Consider the following 15136-nt stretch of genomic DNA (forward strand, 5'->3'; position numbering starts at 1 on the left):
GTTGCCACTGCCCTGCCTCATCCCAGCCCCATTATGATGAGCTACAGTGATGCCCAGGAGTGCCAACTTGAACAAAACGTTGGGGAGGGAGGTATGCCCTGCCCCACATAATAGATCACATGAGACAGTGCATGTACACCATTTGAATGGCAATGTCCATCAACTTTGGGGAGGTCTGGCCCCCTCAAATATTTTATTGGGGGAGGCTGAAGCCCCCACAGCTCCTAGGAGTTGGCTCCTATGGTGATGCCTGTGTTAGAGGGTGCTTTCCATGGCTCTGCCACACCACCCAGGCCACTGCAACATGCTGACATCAGCTCTATTTTTTTCCTGGACACTGGAATTAAGTGAGGCTGTGTGAGTTCTGGAAAACTACTACTACTACTACTACTACTACTACTTATTATTTATACCCCGCCCATCTGGCTGGATTTCCCCTGCCACTCTGGGTGGCTTCCAACAAAATATTAAAAATGCATTAAAACATCAGTCATTAAAAACTTCCCTAATCAGGGCTGCCTTTAGATGTCTTCTAAAGTGCTTGGATGCTGCGGTGGACTGGATGAGGGACAATAAGCTGAAACTGAATCCTGACAAGACAGAGACCTTGTGGGTCTAGGAATTAGGTGGAAATCCTTGTTTTGGTCATGCATGCAATCCCTTTGGAAGAGCAGGTTCATAGTCTGTGGATGCTCATAGATCCATCACTGTCACTGGGGGTGAAAGATGCCTTGCTTGCCAGGAATGCCTTTCAAACGCCAACTTGTTCTCAGGCTACAGCAGTTCCTGGAAAGGAATAGCCTAGCCACTACACCCATGTGTACTGGTGAACTCGCATAAAGTACTTTAATGGGCTGCCCTTGAAAATGGTCCCAAATCTTCAGTTGCTCAGTTGTTGAGCAGTTATCAAACCATATAACAGTTGCCCTGACAGAGTTACAATGGCTGTCAAGTTGCTTCTAATAGTATATTAATTCAAGGTGCTTCTAATAGCATATTAAGTTCTAAACAACTTGGACCTAAACAGCCCAGAGTTGAGACATGCAGGGGAGGTCCTCATGGTAGTTATGCCATTGTGGTGACCTATAGCCAGTGTGGTGTAGTGGTTAAGAGCGGTAGACTTGTAATCTGGGGAACCGGGTTCGCATCTCCGCTCCTCCACATACAGCTGCTGGGTGACCTTGGGCTAGTCACACTTCTCTGAAGTCTCTCAGCCCCACCCACCTCACAGGGTGTCTGTTGTGGGGGAGGAGGGGAAAGGAGATTGTTAGCTGCTTTGAGACTCCTTCGGGTAGTGATAAAGCAGGATATCAAATCAAAACTCCTCCTCCTCCTCCTCCTCCTCCTCCTCCTCCTCCTCCTCCTCCTCCTCTTCTTCTTCTTCTTCTTCTTCTTCTTCTTCTTCTTCTTCTTCTTCTTCTTCTTCTTCTTCTTCTTCTTCTTCTTCTATAAAAGGGCCTTCTCTGCTGTTGCACCATGACTGTGGAATGCCCTCCCCTCAGATACTGTACTGAGTTTTTCTTGTCAGCTGCAAATACATCTGTTTTCTCATATGGTTGGCTGCTTTATTATCCCTGTTCTGGTATAGTATTTCATCTACCCTGACACTTATATTGTTGGATTGTTTTATGTTTTACTCTACTTTATTGTACCCTGCCTTGGGCTTGTTATCAAGGAAGGGTAGACTAAAATCACATTTAAACAAACAAAAGTATTTTGCTTGCTAACTAAATATATGATAAATATTATAGTACAATACTAAATAAATAATATATACTTAAATGTAACTCCAATGGCGAAAACACTCCAAGCAGGTTTTTTTAATTATACCCCCCCCCCTCAGATTCTGCTCTTTTGTGAATGCTAAAACAGTGTGTAAGCCAGGGGTCCCCAAACTAAGGCCCGGGGGCCAGATGTGGCCCAATCACCTTCTAAATCCGGCCCGTGGATGGTCCGGGAATCAGCATGTTTTTACATGAGTAGAATGTGTCCTTTTATTTAAAATGTATCTCTGGGTTATCGGTGGGGCATAGGAATTCGTTCATTTTTTCTCTCCAAAATATAGTCCGGCCCCCCACAAGGTCTGAGGGAAAGTGGACTGCCCCCCTGTTGAAAAAGTTTGCTGACCCCCTGGTGTAAGCTAAAATAATTTACATATTGTGTTTGTTGTATATGAAAGTAGTTTATGGGTGTTATTGACTATTTTCTGTTTAGTTATTCTTGAGAAGATGCAGCACATTCCTGTTTTGTCATTTTCCATACTGCGTTGTGAATTTTATTTTTTTAACATTTGCATTTATAGATTTATTTCTTTGTTAGCTGTCTTCCCAAGTTCTGTAAACCCAGGAACAAAACATCCATTAAGTCCCCCCTCTCTTATGTATAGTACCATATTATCCTGGAATTGGAGATACCTGCTGCACTCCAGAACCTGAGGAAATACATCAGCTAGTGAAGCCAAGTTAGTATCTCTTAGCAGAATGGATGAAGTTTGGTAAGTAAAGCAACAATGTAAGTTGCTACGGAAATCTTATGTGTCATATAGGAAATATAAACAAACACTGTGGTCATTACTTCCTTGTGACTGTCATTATAATGGCATCTGATGCACAGAAAACACAAAGATGGTGTCACTCACAGTGTTCTTGAACAGAGAGATTTTTAATAGTATATTTACTTTTCAGTTGCTTAGTCAATAAACAGATGATCTAACAAATGGTGCCAGTAGTATAATTGTCAACGTTAAAGGTCATTATTTCACTTTCAATAGCCTTACTGTTGCTGTCAGATCCAGATTCCAAAGCAGCTATGATCATTCTTTTTAGCTGGAGACAGAATCAATGGTGAGGGCCACCAAGTTTCTGCACAGCTAGAATTCACCAGCAGGTTTTTTTGTTTTTTGTTTTACTTTATTTGTTACTTTGGGTCACATCTTTTTAAATGGTTCCCTATCCTTTCTATGTATGTCTTCAACATTAGCCTCAACTCTATCATTTTGGAACAACTTCATAATGCAGTAATGTTAAATATTGCAAGCCATCCTGAGTGATATGTTTTCATAAATAGAAAATGAATATGGACTATGTTTTTTGCAAATAAGCCGATATTAAATTTGAACTTGAAATTTTAAATTAAGGTCTTGAAAGATGAGCAAACCTTCCCCAATCAATTCATCAAGACAATGCCCTAAGAAACAGAGGCAATATTTTTCCTTGTTAGTATTAGTATCTTATTAGCCCTACAGATACCCTTTAAAGGGCATCACAATTCAACAATGGAAAGTACCACTGCTGCTACACTGCAGTTGTAAAGTCACTGTACAGCAACTGCAATTACTGAAGCTGCTGGGCATCAGGAACACTACCCCTGTGACTTGATATTCAAAAGCATTTGTTGGTTAATGAGGTACTAAAGAGGAAATTTGACAGGAACCTAGTAAAACATCCATTTTGCTAGGCACCAATCTAAACACAGAAAATAGGAAAGAATGGTTATTCTTCCAGTGAGATGAGTGAAATCATAGTACCTCACTTTCTCTGTCTCTACCTTCTTTTTTACAGCAGTCTTTTTTAACCTTCCTTTTTTCGTTTTTTTCTTTGATATCTGCAGCATACTGAAAAGCATACCAAGAGAGAAATTATTCCATTTTTTACATTTTGTATCTCCCCACTGCTCACTTTTCCCACTTCAGAAAATCAGGTACAGAATGATTAATACCGGTAGTAGTTAGGCTGCTTTCAAATTGCTGCAATTTTCCAGTCGGGATTCAGTTGCATACCAGCAAATTCAGGTTGTGCAATTAAAGTGGATTTGGTGCTCTTCTGTTACAAACCCACTTCCAGAAAGCTCCTGAACTTTTTGAAGTAAGGAAGTAAGGAAAGTGACAGGGAAATGGATGGAAATGTGTGAGATAACCATGGATGGGCATGGTGTTGCATAACCTCACAAATCAGAACAAATGCTTCATCAAACATGGACATTGCATGACTTCCTCACAAACCTTCTGCAAACAAGGCAGGATGCACTTTCAATAAACAGGTCACAGGGAAATGACTTTGGAACTCTTGTCCTTTCAGGTTTTAATGAAGACCGACCTAACCTGTGCACACGGAAACGCCATTAGGATAATGTGGGGGATAATCTTCCACTGCTGTGAAGGCACCTGCTGAATCCAGCAGCATGGAAAGCAACTTCCAGCAGTCTTCCTCATAGCAATAGCCTGTGCAAAAGCTGTGAAAAGGGGCATGTATAAGTAAGAAATCAGTGGCTTAGGAGATGTTGAATCCAAAGCCCCGTGGATCCCTCAGAGGCACAACTTTTATTAATATTTATAATAGTTATTAGTTATTAGGGGGCAATTCAGACTGTTTCCTTGCAGGGCCCAGCAAGTCAAGCAATTGCTAGGTAGACAGGCCTACCAAGTTCAACCAAAGCAGCGTTTTGACTACTTGTTAGATCCCGGAGGTTTCAGATGCACAGAAGCAGAGAGCTGGGACTCTCCTTGATGTTGTCTACACAGGTTAAGTCTCCAGGTGGTGGCAAATGCATCTTGACTTTAGTATAGGTATAAAGGTAAAGGTAAAGGGACCCCTGACCATTAGGTCCAGTTGTGACCGACTGTGGGGTTGTGGCGCGTTATTGGCCGAGTGTGCCGGCGTACAGCTTCCAGTCTTGTGGCCAGCATGACAAAGCCACTTCTGGCGAACCTGAGCAGCACACGGAAACGCCATTTACCTTCCCGCTTGGAGCAGTACCTATTTATCTACTTGCACTTTGACTTGCTTTCAAGCTACTAGGTTGGCAGGAGCTGGGACCGAGCAATGGGAGCTCACCCCGTCGCGGGGATTTGAACTGCCGACCTTCTGATCGGCAAGCCCTAGGCTCTGTGGTTTAACCCACAGCGCCACCCGTGTCCCTAGTATAGGTATAGAAATCCCAATTAGCTAATCTGAATTTGGGGTAAGTGCCAGCATTGTAAGTGAAGTTACAGGGAGGTAGGTGATCAATGAGGTCAAGCTCTAATTCTCATTCCAAACTAGCAATATATGATGACATCTTAACACAGTTGCTTCAGCTTGTTTTCCATTACAGTATATAGATCCAAGAGCTACAGAAACATGGTTAAATGAGCAGCAGCATATAATGCGAGTATACAAACAAAAAATAAATGTGAAAAAATTAAAAGAGCAACTACATAACACAGAGAAAAATGTGTGCATCAGTTGCTTCAGAAACATGTAAACAACTGCACAGCAGTAAACACAATATTGGTAAGTGTTAAATCCATATAAAAACATTCATATTAAACCTATCAAGATATGGTCTTTTCCAGATGGAAATATTTCTTAATAGCTAATGGGATTAAAAACACCACATTTCATCTTCAGAATTATTCATGTCTTCAAAGAAAATGACTGACTGGGGGGGGGGGAGAGAAAATGCATTTACCGGTATGTTTTTATTGCTCTAGTCCCACACGGGGGGAACCATTGGTTATATGGAGTACCCACAAAACAGCCATCCAATATGGCAGAAGGAGAGTAATTAAACATAGCGTATAGCACAGCCAATATTTAGAAACAGTTAATATGCCCAAATAGCTATCATAACCCTTACAAAAGTCAAAAGAGCAACTTTTGTTCTGAGTACATAATATTTGTATTCCTGAACCATACATGTTTCCAGGATCACAGAGTGTGTAGAAAGCACACTATAGAGGGTATTTATAAGATTAGGACTCTAGGGCCCCAAAATTGTGTGCTTTCTACACACTATGTGCATTATTGGAACCTTCAGGGCCATTGCCAATATTACTTTACTTATGGCTTAACGATACAATTACTGTACATCTACAGAACTAGGCATAAATATGGTGAGCTCCAATTAGTCCACCAAGCACTGTTGGTCCAGTAGATGCATCCCCAAAAGAGGAGTGGGGGAAGTGACTTTTGCTGATGTCCCTTTTCCCCTACACCTATTTTGGATCTGTTCTGCATAGTTGGGGTCCCTCAAAACAGATTATTGGGGTGCTGGGGGTTGCAGGGAGGGGAATCCACACACACAAAAAAATCTCTTTTCCTCTTCCCTTAGTGGATGTCTCCCACTGGATCAAAAGATTTTCAACTTTTCTTATTTCAAAGTATGGAATGGATTTTGGAATGTGAAAACTGAAATGGACGAGAAATGCACTGATCCATCCTTATTTTGCAGTGCATTTAACTGCTGTCCTGGCCCGCCTTTCACCCTTCTCGATAAGCAACAGTGACCCGCCTGTAGTGGCTTTGCCTCACCTTGAAAGAGACTTCTTATTCTTATCCTAGAACTAATGAAGCAAAAAATAATAATCTCAAATCAAGAATGATGCTGGAGACAACTTCTACCAGTGAGGAAATAAAATATTTGAAGGAAAGGAGGGAAAATACATATATTCTTTGCATCCACAGAAGCACAATGCCATTTCAAGGGATTCTTTCACCCCATGCCACTATGTGTGCTTTACCTTTGATTGCGTTTACCTTTTAGCAACACAATCAAGGGCAAAGAGAAAAGTTGTTTCATATCTGACAGGGTAACCCAAATCAAGATCTGACACATCCTTTTTACACTATGGCATTTCACACTGAAAAACCATGTACTGTACTCTATTCAGAAAGCACCTCCTGCACTGTATTTATATTTGCTTCTCAGGTGTGGAACCTTTTCAACACAGTATTAACATTTCCTTTAAAGTACTTCCTTGTTTTCTCCTTGAATAAGGGCATCATGAGAATATTGGCTAGCAGTGAAATCTCAGTACTAGTATTTCGATTTCTTTGATAATGAAAACTTAATTGCGCTGTTTTATCACCAGGTGCTTGTATAATAAGGCATGTTTTGTAAGGCTTGTTGCATCTCATATTGCTCTTCCTTGGCAAACCTGGAGCCATAGGTGGCTCAAACTGTTTAGCTATCCCCAGGCAGAAATTAATTTTGCTTCCTTTTCAATGAGACAATAGGGTCCAAGGCAGGGAAATAATTTGGCTTTCTCCACTTAAAGGTTTTCCCAGTTATGCTTTGCTTGTGTTATTTATTTCAGAAATTTTCAAACCGCTTAACACTGCAGTCGCTAATGTGGACTTTGGAATTATTCTCATGGGTCAACACAGCTACCCTTACTTTTTGACTGATTGGGATACATGGGGGTCAGTAATAATAACCCTTGAATGCATATATGGATTTCTGTACTGGCTTATATGGGCAAAGATGGAAAGATTTATTATTGTTTAATACTGGAAGAATGGTTGTTGAAGTTATTGGAGGCAAAGTTGATAATGTTTGATTAGACAAAAAACATTGCTGACATTTATTAATGATAATAATTAGAGAATCCCTTTTGGACTTTTTGTGTGAAATGGAAAATGAATGAATTTGAGACATTTTTGGTCTGAAAATTGGGGAAATACTGCTTGACAGAAATTAGAATACCCAAGAGTGAATGTTTTTAATAATTTCTTTTATGTAACTGACAGAAAATTGGAAGTCCTATTTATTTTTCTTTCTTCTTTCTATTTTCTTTTTTTATTTGGCGTCTTCTGGTCTGTTACCAGGGCCCAAGGATTACACACACATGAAGGTAGTGGTTGGTTGGTAGAAGGACCCTGAATGAAAAGCAGGGAAGCAAATCTCTCCCAGGGCGAGAGGCTGGGAGAAGAAAGGAAAGCTCCCAGGTGAGAGCTGGGAGGATCCACCACTTTCTGTGTGTGACAAAGGTTAAGAGCTACATTTGAGAAAGGACTCTATATTTTCTTTTTTCGTTCCATATTGTTTCTGCTTAGACTACAGTAGTTTCTTTGATCTTATTGTATGATGTAAAAGCTTGAATAAGATCTTATGAAATAAAGGACTGCAAGCTTTGGCTCATGGTGAGCAAAAGGCAAACATGTGTACAGTACAGGTGAAAGAAGGCTCTGAATAACGCTATGATTATATTGATACATTAATGCAGAAAGAAGGAAGTACCAGTAGTTCTGAACCGCTTCTTTCTTTATGGTTCAGGAAATTTCATAAACCCACCTAAGAATAAAAACAAATTAGTTGCCAACATGCAGCTGCACATTCAATACTAAGGTAGCTAATTCCCTAGCTTGTCTCACAAGCTTTGACTTGTGTGCACAATCTCCCCACCCCCATTTCTGTCCTTTCTGCAGCCCCCTAGCAGCATCTCTGTGCCATGATTCTGGAAGGAATAGGGAGAGATGCCTCTGCCTTCTACCAGCTTGCTACCTTATATGCTATGATTTGTTCTCTGTAGCACAAAATGTGAAGGCAAATACTAAGGTGAGCAGTGTATTCATTATATTTGGCTGGGATATTAAGGCAAAGGGAGGCAGGAAGAAGCAAGGGAAGGAGGGCTGAGAGATGAAAGGCATGTGGACAGAAACAGCAGAGATGAGCCCATTAAATCAACCACTATACAAGATGTGCTGTTGTCCAGTAGCCCGCAGGAAGCAGCAGGATGGCTGAGGATGAACTGGGGGAGAAAACAGCTATGTAGGGGTTCCATCTGTTTTCTTGTTCCTCTGGTTTATGCATGTGGTAAAAGTGTTGATGCCTTAGGGGGGGAAGAGTTGTTCTGTGGGACTACTGAAGAAAGTAAATGAGGATTGCTCCAATATGCTTGGGAGCCCAGCTGAGGATAGAAGCTCTCATCTGGCTTATGCAATTATGGAGCAGTAATGCATCTTGTCTCCTGCCATGTAGCTCCACAGAGCTGAGGCATATGGTACTTTGTAAAAAGCGGGACAATCTCTCAGATGCAAACACAACTGAATTTCAGGTGGGTCACAGAGGCATGCTCAATCACACTACCGCAATTAGAAAAATAACAAGTTAAAATCAGTTACAGTATTCGGAACATAAGACCGTAAGTAAGTGCCCTGTACGAAGTCACATTACATGATCACAGCTAGCCAACAATTACGCCATTCTGCAATAGATGCAATTATATGCATAGCCAACGTGGTTTTAATAAGGGAGTAGTAGTTAGTTGCATATACCAAGGTGCGTGTCATTGATTTTGTTTTCATTTCAGTACTAGCTCAAGATGGATTGACAGGAAAAAGCCTTTTCTGTTGTGAATCACACGTCTCCTACAAGAAAGCTGCTGTTTCCCTGAGGCTTTCAGAGTAATAGCAAGGTGAACAGTTCCACAGCAATGAGGCTCAAAAAGAAAGTAAGTGACACCTACCGTAGCTGTGGTGTGAAAATGGCAATCATGTCAAAAATATCAGATGAACAATGTGGGATGGAAGAAAAACAGAGGCTATACAAATGCAGGCATGGACACAATCTGGAATCTGGGAGTGCTATTGTATTGTGGTAATTCATATATTTTAATAGCTAACAAATGTGAAGTTTGATGACTTCTACCAGTATTGAAATGACATGGCATGGCATAGCATTATAGGCTGCCCTACTGCAAGGTTCAAACTGGCAACAGTTGCTGGCCCCATTAACTTTTCACTATTTGAAAAATAATACAATGCCCTATATGAGTGAAGCACAGACATCTGGCAAATCTAATTCTTTTTTGCATTGCAGAGATTAGGGAAGTCTAGAGAAGGAAAATAAACACATCATTTCACAGGGCAATAATTTTTGTGCATGAGTTTTCGGTAACTCAATGTAGCTAGCATCATAAACAGCAGATTTTCCCAGGGAAAGTGGTGGGACAAAAGAGAAACCTCTCATACCTGTACCAAGAGTTTATGGTGCAGCGCTCAACCAGAAGTGTGGATGAACTCTGTGCTATGTGACTATTGCAAAGATCTATAGGATCAGTATTTCAGTGTTTTAATCTCCCAAAGACAGGCATTTAAATGTCTGATTACTTAAGTATTAGCAAGATCTCACTTTCAAGAAAAGATCACATTTTTGTCTCTCTTCAATATACACCACACACCAAAATACAAATTAGTGTAACATTAATTTATTAATGCAGTGCAATAGGAATGATTGAGTGGCCATACTTACGATGCAATGAATTAATAATTATAATAAAATGGTTGGCACAGACCATATAAAAATGTCTTCTGTTTTAAATTGATAAGATATAGGCCATCATCTAGACATATAAAATATTGGGAACTGCTGCTGCCTATAGAATTTAAAAGAAACTTATGGGAGATATAAAAATGCATCATACTGTCCTCTATGCAAGTAATTATTAAACCTTAAGTGCCTCTGCAATAAGGACTGTGGAGAAATAACTACAGTACCATTCTTGTGTATCATCCATGGGAGTTCACTGTAACACTCCTACTTATCCCACATTCTGAAAACCTGAATTTTTGGGGATCCAGTGTCATTTCAGACAATAAGACTATATTCTTACTTTAATAGCTAAGGGCATGCAATTCAAGGAATACACTTACTCTAATGAAATATGTTTTAAATCATTGTGAGTTGGTTTGAGAATTGCAGGTAACGTGGTCTTTTAGCTCATGTTGTCGAAAGTAACAGTACATCACTAGAACACAACACACATTTCCATTTAAAATAACATTTAGATAATATCTGCATCTTATATGAATGAATAAGATTCAAATGCACATACAAAATACTTTGAAAATGAGTTTGAATGTGTAAAGCAAATAATCTAAAGTCTGTTTGGGGAGGGGGTGCAATCAGAACACCAGAAAATGATTCCTGCCATGAAGGATACTGCAGACAGGTCAACTACTAATTTTATATTCCCTTGAATAATTCACTATCAATGCAATTCTAGTATCAAGTGTTAAAATGTGCTTCTTTTATAACATGGTCCTATGCATGTATATTGAAAACTGCCACTGAGTTCAATGAAGCTTTCTTGCTGCAATCCCATGATCTGGGAGTAAGCCTCACTAAATTAAATGTGACTTTCTTATGAATTCATATGTGCTGTTCAGCTGCAAAAAAATCCTATACCTAGTGTAAGAGAGAGGGCTTGCAGAGAGCAGCCCACTCTGCTTACTTCCACCAGATGGGAGAGCAGCAGCAAGTCTGGGAGTTCAAATCAGGAACAGGAAGGGTTAAGACGGGTCCAGGGCTCTGCAGAGTCCTGGTGGCTCAGCTCCAGGTTGGTAGCAGGGAAGCAGGGGAGGAGCTAGCTTCAGCAGGGGCTGGAAAGGAGGGAGGAGAGAGAACGGCACCTCAGGAGCCTGGTTTGGGACCACGGAGGACCCATAGAGCAAGGAGGAGGGGCGTTTGGAGTCTTAAAAGGGGGGTCAGAGCCCACGAGACGCCATTGTGGGCTTCTGCCCCATGCAGAGCAGACATGATTTGAGACATCTCACCACTGTATATAGCATGCACAATAAAACTATGAAAATCCAGAGGATGTGTGGAGTGCTTACTCGGGAGTAGCCAACACCCCATCTGTGACAGCAAGCCCACAATCTCTTGATGGCTACCCCGAGGGAAGAGGGCTGCAAATGTAGCAGCCGGCATGAAGTTGGCAGCATCTAAAGCAGAAGAGAGAGATGCCGAGGGAGGATTGGCATGAGTTGCCAGCACCCTGCAACTATGGAACGGCTCAAGCACCAGGTAGGCACCCGGGCACAGGGGAAGCCAAGCTTAGTGAACCGAGCAGCTCGGAACACAGCCAAGCCAGAGGAGCGGAGGCTGGACAAGCAGAGAGGACACTCGGGACGGGCCAGCACTTTGTAGGGCGACCCTCAGCACAAGCTGGCTCTAAGACTGAGAGGCATGGTGGCGTGGAAGTGCAGGAGGCTGAGAGGCGAGTCCGGGCAGAGGGGACAGACGGAGGGGAAAGGCAGCGGCCACAAGTTCCCATACAGTCCCGGGGAGGCAGCTGCAGCACAGCACAGCCCCCTCCAGCCAGATGTGATGCAGAGGGACAAAGCCCGCGCGCGGGTACTTTCAAACGCTGACGCGGGAAAACAGAGGGAAGAGAAAGGCGGGAGATGCCTTTACAATGCACCCAGCCACTGGGTGGAACACTGCCCCCAGAGGAAGGAATGGCGAGAGCAGGCAGGCACAGACACAAGCCTGGATGCCAGATCAGGAGGGGAGGGGCCAGGCAGAGCACCAACAACTGAGCCCTCCTGTAACACCCCACAGCACGACAAAGAGATGGAAGTGAGTCTGCAGCTGCCAAGAGGCCAGACCCAGGAGACAGTCGGGCTTCTCCGCAGGGGCAGCAGCAACGATTTCCTATCGGTGCACTTGGCTAAGCAGGATCAGATTCCCATTTTCCCAAGGGAGCTGCCCATGAGCGTCTTGACCGTAGGCGGCCGGGAATTGCAGGAGGGTGAGGTCACGCAACAGACCCCCTCTCGGAAGATGACAGTGAACAAGCACGCAGAAGTGCTAGCTTTGGACTTAATGGACAATGAACCTGTGGGCAGCCAGCGCCGGGGAGATCTCACCTTTGGAGATGCAGACGGCAAGGAGCACTGCAGGAAAGAAGGAGAATCCTCAGGATCGCACCACATCAGCTCCCCAGGCGGATGGAACGACGCAGAGGCGGGGATGCAGGAAGAGAAACTGAGCCAACTCACCAAAGAGGACACTTTTACCCAGAACATACGGAGGGACTTGAGGGAGAAAAAGGGGGCAGGGGAAGGGCTTGCCGAGAAAGAGGGGTTACTCTTTAGCAATGATGCCCGGTATATGCCCCAGGACTCCCTCAGAGGGAAGATTCTCAAGCAATATCATGACAACCCCACGGAGGGGCATGCAGTACATGTCTTCACGAGGCTCACACCCAGTAAGGCCAGTCTTGGGCGAAACCCCAGAGCCTTCCCAGAGCAGGGGGAGGGGGAGATTGGGGGACCACCTATTGAGGCATGGGGTGAGAGGAGGGAGACAGTACACCAACAACTGGATGGAGACGTGGCAAGGGGCAATGAGGCTTACAAGGAGGGGGCAGACCATCACAGGGGACTGGAGAAGGTCTTCCACGGAGGGGACAGGGTCTGGCTGTGGTCAGAAGGCCTTCCCATGGGGGGAAGGGGGAAGAAGCTGGCACCCAGAAGGCTGGGGCCCTTCAAGGTTCTGACACAGATCAACCCTGTCACCTTCAGGGGGGAAGCACCTACAGCGAGAAAGGTCCATCCCGTGGGTCACAGGTCTTTGCTCTCACACTTTAGGGAAAGCCCAAGGTTCAGAGGACGTGACACACATCCAACACAAGACGCTGACAGGAGGGAGGGGGAGGAAATCACACAAAAGACACTAGATAGAAGGGTGGAGGGAGAAGGCAGCCAAGAGGGTCCAGAAAGAAAGGAAGAGGAGGAGGTCTACAGTGCCACAGCGAGCCCGGGCTCCCGGTGGGGGGAGGGGGGGTTAAAATGTCTGATGGCCAGGCAGGGCACTCCTGCTTCCCAAAACGCGGAGGCAACCACGCACACCATGCAAGGGGAGGACCGCACACTGGAACTGCACGCTCCTTTCTCCCACAGACCCAAACCACCACACGTCAGTAGCACAGGGAACACAGAGGGGGAGGGCGATCCCAGGTGGGGAGCAGGGGAGACGCAGACCCAAGGAGCCCTCCGGGAATCGGAAGCAATTTTCCAGAGGGAGGAGGAGGATGACAACGGAAGGAACTACACGGACCAGCCACCCAGCACCGACGGGGAACAGGATTTTACACACACTACAGAGGAGGAAGACCTGTCAGGCTTCCAGCCCTCTTTACAGACATCAGACCAGGCAAACCAGGCCTCAGAAAGGGGGGGGGAGCCTGGAGGGGGGGTGGATGTAAGAGAGAGGGCTTGCAGAGAGCAGCCCACTCTGCTTACTTCCACCAGATGGGAGAGCAGCAGCAAGTCTGGGAGTTCAAATCAGGAACAGGAAGGGTTAAGACGGGTCCAGGGCTCTGCAGAGTCCTGGTGGCTCAGCTCCAGGTTGGTAGCAGGGAAGCAGGGGAGGAGCTAGCTTCAGCAGGGGCTGGAAAGGAGGGAGGAGAGAGAACGGCACCTCAGGAGCCTGGTTTGGGACCACGGAGGACCCATAGAGCAAGGAGGAGGGGCGTTTGGAGTCTTAAAAGGGGGGTCAGAGCCCACGAGACGCCATTGTGGGCTTCTGCCCCATGCAGAGCAGACATGATTTGAGACATCTCACCACTGTATATAGCATGCACAATAAAACTATGAAAATCCAGAGGATGTGTGGAGTGCTTACTCGGGAGTAGCCAACACCCCATCTGTGACAGCTAGTTTTCTAGGAATAAGCCCCACGAAAGGCAATTGACTTACTTCTGAGTAGACATGTATAAAAGGTAAAGGGACCCCTGACCATTAGGTCTAGTCGTGGACAACTCTGGGGTTGCAGCGCTCATCTCGCTTTTCTGGCCGTGGGAGCTGGCGTACACCTTCCAGGTCTTGTGGCCAGCATGACTAAGCCACTATTGGCGAACCAGAGCAGCGCACGGAAACACTGTTTACCTTCCCACCGGAGCAATACCTATTTATCTACTTGCACTTCGTGCTTTTGAACTGCTAGGTTGGCAGGAGCAGGGACTGAGCAACGGGAGCTCACTCCATCACGGGGATTCGAACCGCCGACCTTCAGATTGGCTAGCCCTAGGCTCTGTGGTTTAACCCGCAGTGCCGCCCTTATAGGTGTATAGGATGGCACTATTAGTTTCTAACTGAACATCTATAGCCCTACAGTGTCAGTCTTTTCATAATATAGAACAGAACGGCGTTCTCAGAAAGAGGGAGGTTCTTAGCCGGATTCAGTCAGGGCCGGCTCTAGGGGTAGTCTGGGTGGCGCGGGGCGGCAGGGTGCCAGCCCGGTAGGGGGGCGCCGTGCAGCAGAGCCGCGCGGAAACCATGCTGCGCGCTGCGCCCGCCCACCAGCCACGACAAGAAACGGAGCGGGGCGGGGGCGCCGGAGCGATCTCCGTGCCAGGGCGCACGACGTGCTTGAGACGGCCCTGGATTCAGTTAACAGGTCCCACTAGTCTAAACACATGCAAGGACATTCACTAGCACAAAGGGGCTTTCCCCACTCCTATCCCCATATGCCTCCTCATTGGTTTGGGGTGGGGTCAGAAGAATCTCCAGAAAAGCACACAGGGTGAGATAAAGTGGGCCACTCAATTTGGCAAGCTGAAATGCTCGTGAAACGGTCTCCCTCGGGAGGT

General features: G+C 44.9%; 1 protein-coding gene across 1 annotated transcript in view; it reads right to left on the reverse strand.

Moving 5' to 3' along the window:
• ATP2B2 (ATPase plasma membrane Ca2+ transporting 2) overlaps window positions 1-15136 on the reverse strand; it is a 377201-nt gene that overhangs the window by 213996 nt on the left and 148069 nt on the right. The gene's annotated exons all lie outside the window — the stretch shown is intronic.

The sequence above is a fragment of the Zootoca vivipara genome, chromosome 2 (assembly GCF_963506605.1).
Source record: "Zootoca vivipara chromosome 2, rZooViv1.1, whole genome shotgun sequence".
NCBI classification, from domain to species: Eukaryota; Metazoa; Chordata; class Lepidosauria; order Squamata; family Lacertidae; genus Zootoca; species Zootoca vivipara.